Below are 7202 nucleotides of genomic sequence, written 5' to 3' on the forward strand. Positions count from 1 at the left end.
TTGAACAGCAGAAAGAACTGCTTCTGTTACAGCTAGAGCATGAACAAGCTAAAATGGAGCATGATCGTGTAAAATATGAAAGGGAATTGGAATTTAAACAGGATATGGAGCGTGCTAAAATCAAGCTGCAACAAGAGCGACTAGAGTTGGTTAGGGAAGGAAAGCTCTCAGGGAGAGTTTGCTCTGGGAAGGTGACCCAGAGTTACCTAGGGGTCGTTCCTCTTTTGGTCGTAATCCAGAGACATTTGATGTTGTAGGGAATTTACGGTTGTTGCCCCAGTTTAATGAAAAGGACCCGGAGATATTCTTTTCGTTGTTTGAGCGTGTTGCTGACGCTAGGAGTTGGCCTGATTCTGATCGCACTTTGATGTTGCAGTGTGTGCTGACTGGTAAAGCGCAAGAAGCATATTCAGCTCTTAGCGTAGCAGACAGTGTTAGTTATGAGAAGGTTAAAACGGCTGTGTTACAGAGTTACGAATTGGTCCCTGAGGCTTACCGCCAACGATTTAGAACTTTAAAAAGGGATGATCAGCAGACTCATGTTGAGTTTGCGCGAATATTATCTTCACAGTTCAATCGCTGGTGTTCTGCCTCTGCAGTTATGACTTTCCAAGGGCTGTGTGATCTGATTATGTTAGAACAATTTAAGGACACAATCCCTGATCGTATAGCGGCGTACATTAACGAACGAAAAATAAAGACTGTTGCTGAAGCTGCGGTTTTGGCAGATGAATATGTGTTGACTCACAAAAATGTTTTTGCAGAACCCCGTATTCGGAGTGAGTGGGGGCGTTCGCAGAGATTTGGGCCTCGCTCGCCGAGATACTTCGGTTCCCGGGCAGAGTTTCATTCAAATAGGGTTGAGCCTGATACCCGTGGTAAAACTGACGTTGGTCAAGAGTGTCACTACTGTCAAGAATTAGGTCATTGGAAAAATGAATGTAAATTCAGTACAGGTGCTTATGGTAAATCGAGGCCTGCAGCGTTAGCCGCGCCTGTTCCACATCAGTTCACTCATGACGCATTGTCTCATGCCCGGAGCCAGGTGAAGGGTTATATTGATCCCGACTATTTACCTTTCGTTACGGAGGGTTTTGTGTCTATGGTAGGAAGTAAGAACCTAGTGCCAGTAAAGATCCTAAGAGACACAGGTGCCTCTGAATCATTTGTGTTGGAATCTGTGTTACCCTTCTCTGCGGAGACTGATTCGGGGAATAGTGTTCTAATTAGGGGAATAGGTTTGAACACTCTGTCAGTTCCATTGCATAAACTGATGTTGGATTGTGGACTGGTGAAAGGTGAGGTTGTTGTGGGGGTGCGTCCTTCATTGCCTATTGAGGGTATTGACGTGATCCTTGGAAATAACTTGGCTGGGGAGCGTGTGTGGCCTATCATGTCTCCATCTTTAGTGGTTTCCACTAAGCCGTCAATTGTAGGGATTCCCTGATGAGAGTGCGCAGAATTTCCCAGAGGTGTTTTCTGCGTGTGCAGTGACGCGTTCTATGATACAGGGACGACCTGGTCACGGAGCTGGCTAACGAGAATACCATAAAGAAGTCTGTTACTGTTTTCCCTGTTATCCCGTTATCTGTATCCCGCTCCGATTTAATCGAGGCGCAACGGACTGACCCTACATTAGAAGAGTTGCGGGACCAAATTGTGTCTGTGGAACAGTTGGGAGATGTCGCACAGGGCTATTTTCTCCAAGAGGAGGTCCTGATGAGAAAGTGGATGTCTCATGGTAGTTGTTTTCTGGGGGAGGCGATTAGTCAGGTTGTGGTACCAGTTAAGCTTCGTGAGTAAGTGCTGACAACTTCTCACAACGACGTTGCTGGGCATATGGGTGTGAGAAAAACCTACAATCGCATATTACGAAATTTTTTTTGGCCAAGATTAAAGAGGGATGTTTCTGATTTCATCAAAACTTGTCACACCTGTCAATTAACTGGTAAACCTAATCAAGCTATTAAGCCGGTACCACTGTTCCCTATTCCTGTACTCAGTAAACCTTTTGAGTATCTGATTATTGACTGTGTTGGTCCTCTGCCTCGTTCCAGAAAGGGTAGTAATTATTTGTTGACGGTGATGTGTCAGACCACTAGGTTTCCTGCTGCCTATCCTCTCCGGTCTATCACGACTAAGTCTGTGTTAAAAGCTTTGACTCAGTTTTTCTCACTGTTTGGAATCCCTAAGGTCATTCAAAGTGATCAAGGATCTAATTTCACCTCTAATCTCTTTGGACAGGTTCTCAGACAACTCCATATTAAACACAACTTGTCTAGCGCTTATCATGCCCAAAGTCAAGGAGCACTGGAACGTTTCCATCAAACGCTTAAGTCTTTGTTGAGATCTTATTGTACTGAGATGGATAAGGATTGGGAGGAGGGGTTGCCTTGGTTACTGTTAGCTGCTAGGGAGGTTTCACAGGAGAGCACAGGTTTTAGCCCAAATGACCTAGTGTTTGGACATAAGGTGCGTGGGCTTTTATCTGTTCTCCAGGATGACTGGAGGTCTCCCGAGCCTCCTCAGTCCCTGTTATCATATGTGTGTGATTTTCGGCGACGCTTGTATGCCGCTGGTGAAATGGCTAAAGAGAAGCTATCATCTTCACAGGACAGGATGAAGAGCATATATGATCGGCGAGCTGAGCCTCGTCACTTTAGTCCAGGTGATCAGGTTCTGGCTCTGCTGCCAATTGTTGGTTCTCCTTTTCAAGCCAAGTTTCAAGGTCCATATACAGTGGTGCGCCAGTACACTGAGCAAAATTATCTAGTTGCCACTCCAGAACGGAGGAAAGCACACCAACTGTGCCATATAAATTTGTTAAAACCCTATGATGCACGTTCCTCTGAGACTGAACAGGGGGAGTCTACAGAGGACGGTAAGGCTGTTCTTTTGGCTGATACTGTTTATTCCCTGGATTCTGGTCATGCTAGGTCTGTGCAGGAGCAGGAAGATGTTTCTGGTCCTGACGATTGCATACTGCAGGGTAGATTGAAGAATTCAGAGACACTGGAGATTTTAGATAGTCTTCTTACTCATCTACCTGTTGATGGGCGGAAAGAGATGGTGGGTCTGATTCGGAGATTTCCAGGGTTGTTTTCTGATACACCAACATGTACAAATTGTCGGTTTGGGACGCAGGGGCTGGTACGTTGGTCCGGGGTCCTTGTTGGTCCCCGGTCTTATGGGGGGGTGTGACGACCCTCCCACTCTGTCTGCCGTATTCTCTCTTTGCTCTTGTTTCCTTATTAGGATGCCGGTGGGCGGAGTTGGGAGGGTCGTCAGCTACATGGGAAACACCTTGGCCGGGTGTGTCCCAGCATAAATGGAACTCTTCCACAGTCATTGAGGAGACTCTCTCCAGGCAGATACTTTGATTTTGGTTGTGATATTTTTGTGGCCTTTTTTGGGTTGTTTGCTTTGGCACTTATCAACACTTTTCTATATTACATTTATGCAAGCAAACACTCACTTACACTACTGATTACTGATTACACACCCCATTGTTATTTCAGTTAGTTACTTTAATTAATAAATATATACTTTGAGTACTCCTTGTCTCCACGTGTCTCCCTTTTGTTACGAACTTGAGCCGGTTCGTGACAACAGTGAGAGACAGAATAACAACAAAAAAATCCAGAAAAACGCATGTCAAAAATGTTATAAATTGATTTGCATTTTAATGAGGGAAATAAGTATTTGACCCCCTCTCAATCAGAAAGATTTCTGTCTCCCAGGTGTCTTTTATACAGGTAACGAGCTGAGATTAGGAGCACACTCTTAAAGGGAGTGCTCCTAATTTCAGTTTGTTACCTGTATAAAAGACACCTGTCCACAGAAGCAATCAATCAATCAGATTCCAAACTCTCCACCATGGCCAAGACCAAAGAGCTCTCCAAGGATGTCAGGGACAAGATTGTAGACCTACACAAGGCTGGAATGGGCTACAAGACCATCGCCAAGCAGCTTGGTGAGAAGGTGACAACAGTTGGTGCGATTATTCGCAAAATGAAGAAACACAAAAGAACTGTCAATCTCCCTCGGCCTGGGGCTCCATATGCAAGATCTCACCTCGTGGAGTTGCAATGATCATGAGATAGGTGAGGAATCAGCCCAGAACTACATGGGAGGATGTTGTCAATGATCTCAAGGCAGCTGGGACCATAGTCACCAAGAAAACAATTGGTAACACACTACGCTGTGAAGGACTGAAATCCTGCAGCACACGCAAGGTCGACCTGCTCAAGAAAGCACATATACAGGCCCGTCTGAAGTCAACTCACCGTGTTTGGAGGAGGAGGAATGCTGCCTATGACCCCAAGAACACCATCCCCACCGTCAAACATGGAGGTGGAAACATTATGCTTTGGGGGTGTTTTTCTGCTAAGGGGACAGGATAACTTCACTGCATCAAAGGGACGATGGACGGGGCCATGTACCGTCAAATCTTGGGTGAGAACCTCCTTCCCTCAGCCAGGGCATTGAAAATGGGTCGTGGATGGGTATTCCAGCATGACAATGACCCAAAACACACAGTGGCTCAAGAAGAAGCACATTAAGGTCCTGGAGTGGCCTAGCCAGTCTCCAGACCTTAATCCCATAGAAAATCTGTGGAGGGAGCTGAAGGTTCGAGTTGCCAAACGTCAGCCTCGAAACCTTAATGACTTGGAGAAGATCTGCAAAGAGGAGTGGGACAAAATCCCTCCTGAGATGTGTGCAAACGTGGTGGCCAAATACAAGAAACGTCTGACCTCTGTGATTGCCAACAAGGGTTTTGCCACCAAGTACTAAGTCATATTTTGCAGAGGGGTCAAATACTTATTTCCCTCATTAAAATGCAAATCAATTCATAACATTTTTGCCATGTGTTTTTCTAGATGTTTTGGTTGTTATTCTGTCTCTCACTGTTCAAATAAACCTACCATTAAAATTATAGACTGATCATGTCTTTGTCAGTGGGCAAACGTACAAAATCAGCAGGGGATCAAATAATTTTTTCCCTCACTGTAAGTCCCATGCATTATTATTATTATTTTTATTACTATCGGTATATACCACCACCCTGCTAGCTAATGGTGGTTTTAACTTCCATTAAACCAACTTCAATTTCCTTCAAATACAACGTTGCCATTCCTTCATCTCAGAGTTGCTAGCTAAATGACCTGAGGTGCAGATAGACAGACTAAATGGAATGATGGATGTTGCTAATCCATTACTCTTTTAAGCTCTTTGATGTTTCCATTATATAGAAGAAGAAGAAGAAGAAGAAGAAGAAGAAGAAGAAGAAGAAGAAGAAGAGAGAGAGAGAGAGACAGACAGAGAGAGGGGAGGGAGAGAGAGAGAGAGAGAGAGAGCGAGAGAGAGGGAGGGGAGAGAGAGAGAGAGAGAGAGAGAGAGAGAGAGAGAGAGAGAGAGAGAGAGACAGAGGAAGGACTTAAACCCTGCCACAATCCATAGAATAAACGCCAGCCTCTCCAGGGACTGTGCCCTGCGACCCAATGTACACCTGGCCCACCATCCCACCCTCGATCTGGACTGTCTCTATGACCATGTTCACCTGTACAGGGAGACAGTCCCCATTCTTGCTAAGACTCTCAAGGACGTTGCTTTAAACCGCATCCCGACCTCTCCACCCAGGAGCAGCGGAGCAATCTCCACCCCCCCGAGATCACAGAGACAACACCCCGGACCAACACCCTGGACCCCACAGCCACGACCACAGCACCACCAACCTCAATGCCCACCACATCCAGCGCAGCACAGACCACCCCAGCCCAGCTTCAGACCCACCCAGACAAGGCCTAAGAATGCTAAAATGGTATAAATCTGAACTAACTAATTCAATCGAATTGATCAAAACAGGAGAATTCTTTATCTGGCTTAAAATCAACAAGAAGGCTATCTTAACAGATAAAAACGTCTTCCTCTGTGCCACATACATTCCCCCTCAGAGTCACCCTACTTCAATGAAGAGAGTTTCTCCATTCTAGAGGGGGAGATTAGTCACTTTCAGGCCCAAGGCAATGTGCTGGTCTGTGGAGACCTGAATGCTAGAACAGCAGAAGAACTAGACACTATTAACAGTCATGGGGACAAACACCTACCGGGAAGCAACAACCTTTCCCTCCGCCCCACATACCCCCCCACATACCCCTCCAGAAACAACTATGACAAAGTGAAAAACAAAAATGGAGTACAGCTCCTGAAGCTCTGTCGAACACTGGGTCTGTACATAGTTAATGGATGTAGCTCAGTTGGGAGAGCATGGCGTTTGCAACGCCAGGGTTGTGGGTTCGATTCCCACGGGGGGCCAGTATGAAAAAAACAAAAAACATAATGTATGCACTAACTGTAAGTTGCTCTGGATAAGAGCGTCTGCTAAATGACAAAAATTTAAATGTAGGCTAAGAGGGGACTCTTTTGGTAGGTACACCTACAGCTCATCCCTTGGCAGCAGTACTGTAGACTACTTCATCACCGACCTCAACCCAGAGTCTCTCAGAGCCTTCACAGTCAGCCCACTAACACCTCTCTCAGACCACAGTAAAATCACAGTGTATCTGAGAAGAGCAGAACCAAACCATGAAGCATCACGGCCCAATAAATTACATGGTACTAAACAGACCTATAGATGGAGGCAAACAGTACAGAAATCTACCAAAAAGCAATTAGTAGCCAGAAAATACAATCTCTCCTGGACAACTTTTTAGCCTTAACATTCTCCTACAGCAATGAAGGTGTAAATTTGGCCGTTTGGAACATAAACGTTATATTTGACAAATTAGCCTCCTTGGCTAATCTAAAGAAACATAAGAGCAAACCAAAAGGAATAGATCATGAAAAATGGTTTGATAATGATTGCAAAAATCTAAGAAAGTCATTGAGAAATATATCTAATCAAAAACACAGAGACCCAGACAACATAAATATACGCCTTCAATATGGGGAAACACTGAAGCAATACAAACACACCCTAAGAACAAAAAAGGAACAGCACATTAGAAATCAGCTGGATGTAATTGAGGAATTGTCACGATCGTCATAATGAATGGACCAAGGCGCAGCGTGATATGCGTACATCTTTTTAATAGTGTACTTAGCAACACGATATAACAACAAAAACAACAAAACGAAACGTGAAGTCCTCGGTCATACACAAACCTACACGGAACAAGATCCCACAATACAAAAGTGCCAAC

Source organism: Coregonus clupeaformis, chromosome 2 (assembly GCF_020615455.1).
Source record: "Coregonus clupeaformis isolate EN_2021a chromosome 2, ASM2061545v1, whole genome shotgun sequence".
Classification (NCBI taxonomy): Eukaryota; Metazoa; Chordata; class Actinopteri; order Salmoniformes; family Salmonidae; genus Coregonus; species Coregonus clupeaformis.